Here is a 14,571-nt window from a genome sequence, read left to right on the forward strand (position 1 = left end):
TATCCTCCCCCTGGGTCCCAAACTGTGGGATGCAGTAAGGAAACACATTCAGTGCCCCTGCTTTGCTGCTCAGTTCTTATCTTTTCCTGTGGATGAATTCTGATCTCCTGGGCTCCTTCTCCTCCCGCAGGCGGCAGCCGCTCCTGGCTTCTGCCTAGGTCCCGATGCAGGCAGCTCACCATTCTTGCTCTCAGCTCAGCGAAGTCCACATGCAGGCTGTTCTTCTTTCTTGGTCCATGGCTCCACAGAGTCACAGCTACCACAACTGGGAAACAAACAATTATCCCAGCCCCCATACTTTCCTTTTACTCTGCAGATCCTGCTCACAGCGCCATTTTGTAGCAGCAAGCACCCCAGCGACCCCAGGGTCGCTACCAACACAGGTTCTTGGATCTGCTTTGTTAAAGGAAAGCAACTCAAAATGGGTTAACAAGCTTACTTTAATCAGTCAAACAAAAGGTTATGTAACCTTTGCTACAGTTTGAATTCACTGTTTTAATGTACAGTTGAGTCAAGTGAGAAGGATACTATAAAGAGATATAAAGATTTAGACTCAGATGGGACTTTGCAGATGCTCTAATCTAAGACTTCCATTAACCAGAGAAGGAAACAGGCCCAGAGAGGGCAATGACTTGCCCAAAGTCACACAGATAGTAACAAAGAGATCAGAGGTATGGAAGAAGGTCTTGTGACTTAAGAATTCAGTATTCTTTCTGCTATACCATGCTGCATGTTTCATTTGTGTGAAGGTGCTATAAATAAGTACTATTATTAAGTTTAGCATTTATTAAAGTTTGTTCATGCTTAGTTATTTTAGCAAAAAAACATTTGTTATTGTTATTATTTAGTAAAGATTTTTTGAAATTAAAACACAAGTTTGGAAAATCATATTCATATAGTTGGAGTCCCCTTGAATTCAGGTGTCTGCTTAGTCTGCATTCAGACTCTGAAGTCTGGATGCAAACTCTGCATTCACTCTCTATCGGCAATAAATAGAAATCAAAGCAAAAATCATTAAGAATTAAAGAATCTGGGGCAGCTAGGTAGCACAGTGAGTAAGAACACCGGCCCAGAGTTGGGATGACCTGGGATCGAATCCAGGCTCAGACACTTAGCACCCACCCAGAAACACCTGGCCGTGTAACCTTGAGCAAGTTACTTCACCCCAATTGCTTGGGGGCAGCCAGGTGGCTCACTGAGTAAGAGCACCAGCCCCAGAGTCGGGATAACCTGGGATCAAACCTCGGCTCAGATACTTACCACCACACCCAGAAATAACTGACCATGTAACCTTGAACAAGTTACTTAAAAAAAAAAATTAAAGAATCAAAATATCTCCTAATTTAAACTCTTCATTTTATACATGAGGATACTTTTAGATATGGATGAGGTTTAATGGACCCTAATTCACATAGTTAGTGGTGGAAATTAAATCATTACAATAGGAAAATAAGATATTATATAATGCCTTTATAATGTGTACATTTGCATACAAATTATTCAAAATATTTATAAGGATTACTACATTAATATTCACACTTTAAAAATATGTAAAAATCATTGATCAAAAGTTAAGAATTTGGAAGATATCAGGTCACATTTCAAAATGTACCTGTACCTGAACTTTTGCAAATATGCAGACCTAATGATATCAGAATAAGTGTTTTGAATCTCAAGTGCCAATCTGCACTGGGAACAAATGACAAATGCCTTTAAAAGGGGTCATTTCAGAAACAGTTCAGCACTTGTGGACACAAGTTAATTCCCTGCATATTTGTTTCTCCACCTTTGAATTCTAACCTTATATAACACTTTCATTCTTAAGTGTATGGAAAATGATAGCAGAGTTGACCAAGGAGATGGAAAGTAATTGTAATTCTGTGAAGCTTCTAATTTAGGCAAATTACTTCTGTTAATAGATTTCCAATGTAACAACTGAATAAGGTCTTTTCATTTTAACATTCTGGATGACTCCTTTATTTAGAATGTTTTATGCGGTCATTCCATCTCAAGTTATGATCTTGCAAGACCATTATTTAGGATTAATCCACACATATTTTATTAAGTAATATTTGGGAGAATGTGCTAAGCATGAGAAGTGAGACAAGGTTGAACAAGATATAATCCCTTACCTCTAATAGCTTGTTAGAAGATGACACAGTATATGAACTGGTTATCCAGTTTTGGCTCTGCTACTTATCATTCAAAAGACCTTGGGCAAGTCATTTAACTTATTCTACCTAGGGGGTTGTCAAAAGGTTCAAGTAAATATGTTCAAGTAAACAAGCATAAGAAAGCACGTTTTAGGCTAAAATGCTCTTCCTGTAAAATGGTTCCTTAACATAGAATGTAAGCTCTTTGAGGGAAGGGAATATTTCATTTTTAATGTTTAGCACAGGGCCAGGAACACAGTAAGTACTTAATAAATGCTCCCTGATAGTAACAACATTAAACTAAGATGCCCTTTTTTGCCCCTTTCTTACTATAATAGGAATTTCTTTGTGTCTATTGTATGAACAGCACCATCATGTGAATGACTCTGTTGGTCAATCAATGAACACTCATTAAATACCTACTCTGTGCCAGGTACTGAGCAAAGCACTGGGGAAATAATAAGAGGCAGAAGAGTCCCTGCCCTTGAGGAGGTCACATTCTAATGGAGGAGACAACAAACAAAAACTATGTATAAACAAGCTATGTACAGGATAAATAGGAAATAATCAAGAGGGAAGGCACTAGACTTAATATTCACAGAACTTAGGTGTTAACCATGCACACAGATTTGCAGTTTTTGGCACTGCAACATCTGGGCCATATTCTTTCCTGCTTTGGAAGGCTATATTTGAATGAATTCTTCTAGCTCTTCATTTGGATGGGGGCATTTTTCTCCTACCCAGAGAAGCATGGCACTGCTTTCTGATGATTATTTTTCTTAGTCCTAGAAGTACTTGGTAAAGGCTGTAAATTCTGGATGCTGAAGTGAAAGGATTCATTTGCATGCTTCCTGGATAGTCTGTGTTCTAGTGTTTTGGAGAAGCATGATGAAGAAGATGATGGTGGTGGTAGTAATGATGGTGACAGGGAAATTCATCCTGGGAAAAGGATTTTGAAACTGAATCACTGGGTTAGATACCAGTATCTCAAGCTGTCAACTAGAAAGTCAGACAATAGAACATATACAAATTAATATCTTGGTCAGGAGGAAAAATAAAAAAAAAAATCCCTAATAGAACTGAAGGTGTGGTTATTGTTTTCTGAGGAGATAGGATTGCTAGAGGCTGAAATGCCTCTATGATTAAATCACAAGCTTCAGCTCTGGCATCAGTGTTTCCTTCAGTCAAAATCACAGAGGATATCTGCAGATCCCTAGAGCTGTTTCTCTCAGTAAACTAGTAAAACATAAATATTTACCCAAGGGGACTTTGATCCAGTGGAGGATTAGCTGCCTGAAGTTGATCATTTTAGTTTTTCTTGCAGAGATCCATAGAAACGAGTCACCTACTTGACTTGCTCTGCCATATCTAGGAATTAAAAAAAGATAACATGGAAACTTCTGTATTTATTTAATACACTTTAGTGTCAGAGAGAAAGTCAAGACTCCTAACATCTTGCCCTTTTTTATATTTTCACTACCTACATCAGCTACAATTGGCTTTTTGTGTTTGAAGGTATTGTGTTCAAAATAAAAAAATAGCAGATTCAAAGCATTTTAAGACTTACTTTCTAACCAAATCTCATTTGTTAAATAAATGATGCCTTTTAATTCATTAATATTTTTTTCTATGATAAACTGGAAAAAAATCAACTTACCTTCAGAAATATTGGAATCCTCTAGAAATTTTTAAAGTGTAGGCACCTCAGTCAAGAATTCAAGAACTTATAACTTTAGACATGATGTTAAACTAGTTGGTGAGACATGTGCCTTTCAGTAATCCTGGCTGAGGCTGGCAGGTTTCTTGAGATTGGGAGTTCATAGGTATGTGAGGGTCGGTCAATGGATGTCCACAGTAAATCCAGGACCAATAAGATGTATCGTTGGGAGAGGAAAGGCACCAGACTGCCTATGGAGGGAGGGGTAAACAAGCCCAGGTGGGATACATAGAGATTCAAAATTTCCTTGTCAATTAATAGTGGGAATGAATCTATTAGTGTTCATTGAACTTCCAGCCTAAAAGATACAGGGAGACTCAATCTTGAAAACTACTAACTAAGCAACCAATCAAATAAATACATTTGCTTTCAGGGAAGCTAAAGTGAATGATTTTTTTTTTATAAATGTTGCTTTATTAAACATTTAAGTTTACAAATTAATGTGCACCAATTAGCTGTATCGCTGTATTTGGAGATTTTGCTCTTTCTCCAAGAAGCACGACGAGACCCTCCAAAGGTATGGTGGAATTTGTGGTCTTTTCCAAAATCCCCTCTCTTCCCACCAGCTGGGGTAAGTCCTTGTATCTCTCTGTGCACGGGTTTGGTGATCCATTGAGTGTCGGGGTTTCGTCTGATAGCTTTATGGAATGGATCTATAAGAATAACCTCAAAGAATCTGTAGGCTGAATCTTCACCCACCCAGTAGGAGTTCAAGACTCTTAGGGCCGCACAGTGGCAGCCAGCACGTTCTTCTGCTACAGACAGAAGGCCTGGCAAACCTCAGGTGACTGACACCATGATGCACAGGTTTACCCAAGGCTGCACCCTTGGGAACTGGACGCTTTCGTCCACCGAGGTGGACACGAATATGGTAGAGGGCATAACCTGGCTTGACCTTGTAGGCCGGCCTGCGGACTTTGTCAGGATGGGTGGGAGGGAACCGGCGGTGCAGCGCGGACCACCCGCACTACTACCAGCAGCGCACGCACAGCAGGAACCGCGGGCCGTTTCACAGCTTCCCCCTGCCCAGATCCTGGATGTACTTGTAGGCTCCTGGGCGGACCCGCACCTAGCCTGCCTGATGGCTGCTGCCTCGGGAAAGGAAGACTGTGGACGTTTTTCTAAGCAGTATTGCAGTTGAGTGTGATGCCAGAAATTAAGATCAGGAGTGAGAAAAAAACCCCCTTCTCTCCAGACTGAGGCCAAAACTTTTGAAATTTCAGTTAGAAGTTTGCTTCCCTCTCCATAGACTCCAGACCAGAGATGAGAATGTGGTGGTAAGAAAAAGACACACACACACACACACCACACCACACACACCACACACCACACACACACCACACACCACACACACACACCACACACCACACACACACACCACACACACACCACACACACCGAACACACCACACACCACACACACCACACACTACACACCACACACACCACACACCACACACTACACACCACACACACCACACACCACACGCAGATACCACACACACACCACACCACACACACACACACACACACACCACACACTACCCACACCCACAGAATTATATGGGAACTTTTAAGAGATTTCCTGCCCAGTCTCCTCCTTTTACAGATATAATGGAAGGACTGATGAATGAAGGCCTTGAAACTTCACATGCCTAATTTCCTGATCACTGTATTTAGAGGAAAACAGTATTCAAGAAAAATATTTATGTTAATATGCAGAAAACATTATCTTAAACTATATAATTATAACATACAAAGAATGTCCACATTTGCTAATTGGATAGGGAGAAGAAGGCTATTAAATCTAGACAAACCCTTTATATTATGTAAAAATTGCTTTCAGAGATAATTACTTTAAACATTTTTCCCATGTATTGTTTCTTTTAGTTATATTTTTCATTTTTTAAGTAATTTTACATATGGTCAAACTATCATGTAGATAAATTACTGAGCATGACGATTGATTGATTGATGGTTTAAATAGAATTTAATTTTTACTCCAATTACATAGGAAAATTTTTAGCATTCATTTTTACAAGATTTTGAGTTCCAAATTTTTCTCACTCCCTCCCCTTCCCTCTTTGGAAAATGGTAGGCAGTTTGATGTAAAATATATTTTCCTATTTGTCACAGTTGTGGAAGGAGAAACATCAAAAGAAAAAAAAAGCTACCAGAAAGAATATAGTAAGTGAAAAAACTATGCTTTGATCTGCATTCAGAGTCCATCAGTTCTTTATCTGGATAGGATAGCGTTTTCCTTTATAAGTCCTTTGTACTTGCCTTGGATCATCGAAGGTGCTGAGAAGAGCTGAGTCATCATAGTTGACCATCACATGATGGTGCTAATACTATGTGCAATGTTTTCTTGGTTCTGCTTGTTTTACTTTGCATCAGTTTGTACAAGTCTTTTGATTTCTTTGTCTGAAAATGGTCTGTTCATATCCTTTGATCATTTATCAATTGGAGAATGACTTATAGTAACACAAGTTTGACTCGGTTCTCTGTATATTTGAGAAATGATATCTTTGTTAGAGAAACTTGTTTTAAAGTTTCTCAGCTTTCAGTTTTCCTTCTGATCTTGGTTGTATTGGTTTTATTTGTACAAAAGCTTTTCAATTTAATATGATCAAAATTATCTATTCTACATTTTGTAATACTCTTTCTCTCTTGTTTGGTCATGAATTCTTCTCCTCCCCATAGATCTGATAGGTAGACTCTTCCTTGATCTTCTAATTTGATTTCTTCATTATCTATGATACCTTTTAGCAAGATGTTGTTTCCTTCCTTATCTCTTTTAATGAGATCTCTCTTTGCTTTTACTTGGTCTAAGATCAGGTTTGCTACCCCAGCTTTTTTTTTTTTTACTTCAGCTGAAGCATAATAGATTCTGTTCCAGCCCCTTACCTTTACTCTGTGTGTCTCTGCATAACTACTTTTTAAATATTTGATAGTGGCTATCATATAATCCCTTAAGTATTCTCTTCTTGAGAATAAGCATTCCCAATATCTTCAACCAATTCTTATGTAGTATGACCTTCTCTGAAGGTGCTTCAGTTTGTTAATGCTGTACCTAAAAAGTGGGCACTGCAGAAAAATATCCTATATACAGAGAATATGGTAAACCTATTATTTCACATTTTTTTTTTTCTGGACCTTCAGAGCAGTCTAAGATCATAGCTCTTTGAAACTTCAATTTTACACTGCTGTGTCATACTTAGCTTGAGAACTTAGGGGGGAAAATCCTTAGATCTTTTTCATGTAAATTGTTGTAAGGTGACCTAATATAGTAGAAAGAGCACTGTGTTGAGAGTTACTGAATTTGAATTCAAATCCTGGTCCTAATACTTCTGTTGTGACCTTAACTGTCAGTCCATCCTACAAGTTAAATGAGGGAATTGGACTATGTGCAATGGCACTTTCTAGTTCAAAAATATCTGATCCTGTGATTTATATAACCATTCCTTCCCCATTTCAGACTTGAGCAGTTGATTTTTTGAAGCCAGGTATAGGGCTTTACATTCATAGTTATTTATATAGACACGAGAACAATTAAAGAAGTAGGGGTGAATCAGCCCTCAAGTCCAGTGTGCCGGGAGATGGAGAAAGGTGAGCAATGGAGTTCAGGGACAATTCCAGGGGAAGTGATAGAGGATAGCCATCCCTACTTCCTGTCTTCTCCCCTTTCTCCTCCCCCTCCCCCCCCCAATTTTCAGCCTGTTGTGTCCAGTGTGTGACAGAGAGGTCTGGTGGGGGCTACAGCCATCTCTCCGGGAACCAATGTCTTCTAGTGGGGCTCAGTTGGCCTAGTGGGCCATGTCCAGTGTCTGCCCAGTATATGCCCTCCCTTAGTTTGAGGATTGCTTGAGATCAGAGGAAATCCCAATAACAGAGTCAGCTAGGTGGGTGGGGAACAGGAGAGACAAAAGTGATGCAGGAAGAAAAATAAGAGGATTTTGAAAGAAAGGCTAAAAAAAGAAGAACAGATCATATAATCCCCACCTCCCTTGGCAGACACAGCCTGCTTGAGATTAGTCTTTTCCTCTGTCTCCATTTGGGGTGGCTTTGTGCTTGACAGAGGAGAAACAGGAAAGTAGGAGGGATGGTACAGTGGAGATCATGGGGATGGAGATCAGAAGATATGGGAATGGACAAAAGAGTTAGGAGGGGGATGATGGGAACAGGAGAATTGTACCCTCTTTTCCAGGGATAGCTGCTGTCCCCACCTTTGAGCCATGCCAGGAAGGTTGGTAGGCGAATGAAGAGTAAGTGTTAAAATTCATACCATATTAAGGACATCTTCTGTGAGATATCAGTGCAGTTGGGGAAAAGGGGTCATTCCTCTGGTTCTCAGCTCCAACACTAAAGCATCAGTTCATAGAGTCCCAGAGGGCAGGCATCAGGGTGAGCCAGGTACACCTCCTGGCCTTGGCCCCTGAAGAACTCCCCAGTATTCGCAATGACTTGAGCTTAATGACTTAAGCTGCCCAAAAGGCTGAACTCGAGATAGCATCAAAACCTCCCATAAAGTCACTCCAAAAACCACACATCCCTGGCTATTGCAAAATTTTCCATAAAATTTCCCAGGCCATCTATTGGATGGGTAGCACAGCTCAGCCCTGTACACAGTAATAATTCCCAGCATAGAGTTTTGGGCTTATTCCAAAGTCAGTGATTTTGAGGGTGAAATGTTCACCCACCAAGCAGTTCATTGTAGCTAGATCCTGGTGCACAAAATTGAATGTGGCAAGATATCGAATACCAGAGGCAATCTGGGCTGCCATGAGTAGCTCTGCCATCTCCTGGGCTACCTCTCTACAGCTTTGTCCTACAATCAGTGGACACTGAGGAACTGATTAAGGTCACCATTCTCCATGTAGTCAGTACACATACAGAGGGGGTCATCCTGCATGCACACCCCTAACAGCTGAATTATATTATGGTTCTTTAACCTTGACATGATCTTCACCTCTTTCAGGAAATCATTCCTAGCATTCTTCGTGGTATCTGGGCAAAGGATCTTGACAGCCACTAGCAAGGGGTTTCCCTTTCTTGCATTGAGGGGGCCCTCTAGGTTGAGCAGATCCTGGGAAACTTCCACCTTACACATGGCTAATGTGGAAATAAGTTTTTCATGATTTTGTATGTATAATTGGTGTTGTTTCTTACCATCTCAGTGAGAGGAAGGAGAAACAGAATTTGTAACTGAAAATAAAAAGAAAGAGTTTCAAAAACTTGAAAAAAGTTAAAAAAAAGTTTAAAAAGAAACATAGCACTATGTGACCTTTGACACAAAAGTTCCACCATAAATACAAAATATTAGATAATCATTTCATTTATTTTTTTTCTTGAAAAATCATCATCCATATCAGGCGTGCATACTCTTATATTGACCATCTTCTAGGATATAATCCCAGGACTGTGAGATCTTTAACTTGTGTAGCCTAATTTCTAATTTGAAAAAGACCCAGGCCTTTTGCCCTGAGTAGAAATGGAACTTTTTCATTGTAGCTTGCTGATCATAATCAAGATTGAATATTTCTGGTCAGAAGTTCTGTTGGCCTCCTTAAACAAGACATTCCATTGCCATCCTCTGAGGTATTTTCATTGCCTGTTTGGACCTAGAATGATTTTCTTCCTCATCTCCTTCTCTGGACCTCTTTCAAATCCGAACAAAAATTTCACTTTCTATAGGAAAACCTTTCCTGATCTCCTTCAATTCTAGTGTCTTCCCTCTGTTGATTATTTCAAATTTATCTGTATATATATTGTTTGTACACAATTGTTTGTATATCGTCTTCCGCATTAGCTTTACTGATGTCACCAGGTTTAAGAAGCATGTTGATTTTAAAAGGAATAGTTTTAGATATTCCCTGATCTTTAGGATTTTACAAATAGGATTTTAATAACTTTCCCTTTTATATAGGAAGGCAGAAAGTTCCTTAAAGATCTTGTGGTTGAATGTGCAGGTGTTGATACTTCAACTCACTGATCACTTCTTTGTAGGTGAAAAGAGTTTTTATTCAGTGAGTGTGAGCAGAGCAACAATGACAACCATCTTATTGAGTGTGTGTATGTGTGCATGTGTGTGTGTGTGTGTGTGTGTGTGTGTGTGTGTGTGTGTGTAGGAGGGGGGAACAATAGTGGCATGTAGCAGCTTTGTTATATGTATGTGGTACAGTGGATAAGAGTACTGAATTTTAGTCAGTAAAATGAGTTGGAATCTAGTGTCAGATGCTTGCTAGCTATGTGATCCTGCACAAGTCACTTAACTCCCTGTCTGCCTCAGTTTTTCCTCATCTGTAAATGAAAGATTATAATAGTACCTAATTTTCAGGCTATTGTGAGGAAAAGGGAATACGTATTTAAATCACACTTACTATGTATCAGGAACTATACTAAGCCTTTTTTTTTCTATAAATGCTATCTTCACAACAGCCCTTTGAAATAGGTGCTATTTTTACCCACATTTTACAATTAAGGAAATTGTGGCAAACAGAGGTTAAGTGACTTGCCCAGGGTCTCATAGCTAGTAAATGCCTCAGATGGGATTTTAAATCACATCTTCCTCACTCCAGACCTAATGCTCTATCCAGTGGACTCGTAAGCTGCCTTTGGTGAGAATAAAATGAGTTAATATTCCTAAAAGCACTTTGTCAACATTGTATAAACTATTATTATTATTATTAATATTATGCTTTACTGTTTATTTTTATAATCAATGTGGTCATAGACAAAAGTTAATCAAGTACATTGCTAGTCTTTCCTCCATTTCCTTTGAGTACTTTAAGCATTTATTTTTATATACAGTCTGAGCTGATAGATATCGAAACCTCTGACATTTTGCCTTTGAGATTAAGCTGTGGCTTGGTGTCCTTCATATCATCATTTATTTTTTTTATAAAGGTGAAAGCAAAACCCCACAAACTATGATACTTAGAGAGAGAAATCCTGAAATTAAAATATGAGAAAACCTCAAAGAATAAATTAAAGCAATAGTTAAATATTACTCAGTTCTCTCTTTAAAAAAAAAAATAAGGAAAATAAAGCCTGCAACCATAAGCATTTCTGTACTTTCACAATTTGTATCAGTACATAAGGAAAATGAATTCTTATCATTATTAAATATATTTACAATATTTACTATAATTATTTTAGTATTAATCATTTAAAATACATGGGTGATAAGTCACATATCTCAGTGACTTTAGGTATTGTATTTTGGTATAGAATGTATTTAGGTGCAGAGTATTAAAGGGCCATGAGAATGCCAAAAATAATTTGTAATCAAAAGTATTGTTCTTCTGTCAGGACTAGATAATCTTTAATAGCCTGGATATTGACATGACAATCTGTAAAGGTAAATAGTTTTCAGTCTAGTAAAGTAGTACTTAGCTACTATTTTGGGCTGTTTCTTTTTCATTTTTATTAATGAATTATCTCAATTCTTTTTCCCTTCTAGTCTAACATCTACATAGCTACCAAAGTGATTTTCTAAAAACTCAGGTCTGAATATGTCACTCTCCTGCTCAATAAACTACAGTGGTTCCCTATTAAACCTTTGGATTAAATAGAAACTCTTCTATGTGATATTTGAAACTCCTCCAAATCTGGCCCTTTCCTATTACTAGAGACTTCTTACATAGATAACAATTCCATCTATGCACATTACAGTCCATTCACACTGGTCTTGCTAGTATATTCCACATTCCATACGTGCCTTTATACTGGCTGCTTATTTGCTTGGAATCCACTCCATCTTTGTCCCCGTCTCTTAGAGTTCTTAATCTCTGTTAAGACACAGACAGCTAAGCGGCTCCTTCTTCATGTAACCTTTCCTAAACTTCTCACTTACTCACCCCCCCCCCCCACTTCCTCCATCTGTTAGTGCTTTCCCCTCAAATTATCTTCTGTTTATTTTGTATAAATGTACAAAATCCTTTCCCTAGCTAGATTATATAATCCACAAGGGTTGAAAAGGCTTCCTTTTAGCCTACCATAGTTTTTGGTACAAGGTAGATGCTAAATTAAAAGCCCAACGATTGATTTGACTCCAGACCTTCTCTCTCAGAAAGTTTATGGGTAGATTTGACTTAATTTCAAATATCCTCTTTTCTTCCTCTTCTCTTCTTTATTCTCTTCCAGCCTCACAGTTGTTGTCATCAGATTGGTTGGAAGTAAAATGAATGAAGAAGACTTCTTTGTCTAAGAAAACAATCATTTCTAAATCAGTGTGAATGTAGTATCTTTATTTCAATCAAGTTTTTAAAAATATATTTCTAGTTTTGCCCGTTGTTTTCTGATGAAGTTTTGCATTTTTAAAAATAGTTCCTTGTATTATGATTCAAGTTAAATCTTAGAGGCTGTATGATTAGTCAATGGTAGTCACTGGATCAGTCTTGGCTTTTCTGAATATGATTAGGATCATGGGAACAAAAGAAACAGTCAGAATCTTTTTGGCCTTCCAAGAAGTCCTGGTTAGGGTTTTTTAAATCAGCTTTTATCCTAGTGGCATGACAAAAATTCTTCCAACCTTAATCAAATTCTTCAAAGAATTTTCATTTTTTTTTTGTACTCCAGCCCTGCAGTAAACATTCATACTAAGAATAATCTGGAGGGATCTGCAGATAACTTAATTGACTGCTGACGTGACTATATTAAAGGACTGATCCATTCCCCCTCAGGCTTTGTTTTGCTGATAGTTTCAAAGTGTGAGGAGGACTCTGGGTTTTTTGGAGGGTCAAGGTGGGAGATGTGTTCCTCCCCCACTCCCCTACCTGCTGAAAGCTGTGAGTTTCTGGCTTCCTGGGCAAGCTTGTACATAGGTTGGTGTTGCCTCCCACTTGTGTCTTCTTTTCTTTGGTACAAGACCTTGAAAGGAAGTTGGTGTCTTCTACTTTTTAGGAACTTTATTATCATGATAGTAGTTACAAAAACAGTTGACACAGACTGGCAGAAAGGGGGAAAAGTTACTCACGTTGAGAGACTACTAGAAAGAAAAAACTTACTCGGCACTGATTGGACTGCACTCAGTGGAGATCAAATGTGAAATGACTAACCTAGAGTAACTCACAAAGAATACATTTGTAAATGACTCCAGTGAATTTTTGAGCTCAGTGTCATTTTCTTCTCTTGAAGTCACCTTTCTCTTGCTCAACCCACATTTCTAATTAGTTGCCAAATCTTAGAATTTCTCTTTCGACACCTTTCAGATTTATCCTCTTCTTGATATTTGCATAGCTACCATCCAAATTCAGTCCCTCATCACCTTTCAATTGGATGATAACTTTCTAATTGATTTTCCTTTCTCTAGTATCTCTCCACTCAATTGCATCCTCTGAATAGGTTCCCACATGATTTTCCTGAAGTGTATGTTGAATCCTGTCTCCCTTCACTCAGTAAATACCAATGTCTCCCTGTTACCTTAAGGATGATTTATAAAGGTCTCTGTCATTTAAGCATCTTTTCAACTTGACCCACAGATCTTTCTCATTTTACTGAAAGTACCAGATGATGTCTGTTTTGCCTCACCACCTTCCATAATGCGGTATTCTTACCCTCTCAAAATAGGTTGAGATATAGGGAAATAACAGCACAGATTCACCACTCTTCTGCAGTCCTGACCAGGCAGTAATTCTTCTCCAAGACTTTCTTGCCACTCGCTTCTCTTCTGTCTACCTGAGGAGTTTTCTTCTATACTATTTGACCACTGGAGAAAATGATCTGATAATGAAGGAATACGGTTTTTACTGCCAGAAATATTAACTCAATTCTTTCTCCTTCACTACTTTTAATTCTTTTGTTCCCTCATTTTGAATCTTTTGCCTATTGCTTTATTTTTTCCAATGTACTTTAAACAGTGTGAGAATTTTTTAAGAGAAAAAATATAACTACAGTTTTGTATTGTGGATAGTGTGGTATAGTAGATAGAAATCTGGCTATGGAAACAAGAAGACCTGGCGTCAAGTCCTACCTCTGATACAGAATGTCTGTGTGACTTTGGACAAGTTACTTAACTCAGGCAAATCTCTAAAGCTACAAATTCCCCTTCAAAATAGGCCAATCTGCATTGATAGAGGAAATTTCCTTCACTGTTGAAATCGCAAATTAGGAAAGAAGTAAAGACTTGTTTAGAGGCAACCAGTGGCTCAGTGAATAGAATGCTGAGCCTTGAGTTAGGAAGACCTGAATGCAGACTGAGCCTCAGATATTTTTCTGATGCATGACCATGGTTAATCTCTGATTACCTAGCATACTGGGTCCACTAGAGAAGGGATGGCAAAACCATTGCACTATCTTTGCCAAAACAAAACAAAAAAAACAAAACAAAACCCAAAAATGGTCATAAAGAGTTGGACACCACTAAACAACAATTTGTTTAGCTCTAACTGAGCTAAAACATTGATTTCATCAATTGATTTTTTTCTTGGTTTCATATTATTCTTTGTTTCATGTGTCTTCTGTATGTTACATGGGCAGCTAGGTAGTATAGTGGCTAGAGCTTCTGACCTGTAGTAAGAAAGACCTGAAGAAAAATTTAGCCTTACACATTTACTAGCTATGTGACCCTGGCAAGTCACGTAACCCTGTTTGCCTCAGTTTCCTCATCTATAAAATGAGCTAGAAAAGGAAATGGCAAACCACTCTAGCATCTTTGCCAAGAAAACCCCAAATGGAGTCACAAAAAGTTGAACACAATTG

The 14,571-nt window shown here is 38.4% G+C and overlaps 1 pseudogene; it reads right to left on the reverse strand.

Moving 5' to 3' along the window:
- Window positions 1-4,269: 4,269 nt before the first annotated feature.
- Window positions 4,270-14,571, reverse strand: part of LOC138165556 (large ribosomal subunit protein eL15-like) — an 85,540-nt pseudogene continuing 75,238 nt past the window's right edge.

Source organism: Petaurus breviceps, unplaced genomic scaffold (assembly GCF_028583685.1).
Source record: "Petaurus breviceps papuanus isolate PSGF00001 unplaced genomic scaffold, PetGlider_PUasm1.0 213, whole genome shotgun sequence".
In the NCBI taxonomy this organism is placed as follows: Eukaryota; Metazoa; Chordata; class Mammalia; order Diprotodontia; family Petauridae; genus Petaurus; species Petaurus breviceps.